Below are 680 nucleotides of genomic sequence, written 5' to 3' on the forward strand. Positions count from 1 at the left end.
ACCCAAGGAGGCGGCGGCCCAGCCCTGCCATATCCTCCTGGCATGCAGATTTGAGGCAGGGGGCTCCACCTCCCCCTTCTATTCTTGGTCCATTCCTCCTTTCATCCCCTCGGGGCTCCTTCCTCTGCTTGGGACACATCGCTCAGCTTGAAGAAGGAAAGGGGAAAGGGGAGATCATGTCTCCCCTTCCTGGGGCCCCTCTGAGGGCCCAATGCTCACTTTAATCCTTAGAAGCCTTCAATTTTTTTAAGAAAAAAAAATATATATTTGTTTGGGAGGGAAAGGGGGGGGACTTTATTTGTTTTTGATAAGGGTGGGGTCTTGGCAGTCTTAAATGCTGTAATCCTAGCAGTCCCCCTCTGGGGGTGTAGTTCTTCCAGGGGGTATAGGGAACCAGGACCTCTCCCCACTGCAGGGAACTCCCTTCTTCCCTCTCCCTCAAAATATTCCCCTTGCCCCTTTTCTATAAGCAATTAAGATTCTATGATTCTATAAAATACTGTAACATTTTTGGAAAAAATTTTTTTTTTTTTTTTTAAATTTGGGTAGGCCTGGGTTTTGGAGCCATTCCCCTGGGTGACAGAGTGAGTGGAAGTGAAACACCCTTCTAGGGGGTAGGAGGAATGTTCTCTCATCGCCTTCCTCATGTTGAAGTGGACTCAGTTGGAATAAATCTACCC

This window comes from Vombatus ursinus, unplaced genomic scaffold (assembly GCF_900497805.2).
Source record: "Vombatus ursinus unplaced genomic scaffold, bare-nosed wombat genome assembly UNPS02015030.1, whole genome shotgun sequence".
Classification (NCBI taxonomy): domain Eukaryota; kingdom Metazoa; phylum Chordata; class Mammalia; order Diprotodontia; family Vombatidae; genus Vombatus; species Vombatus ursinus.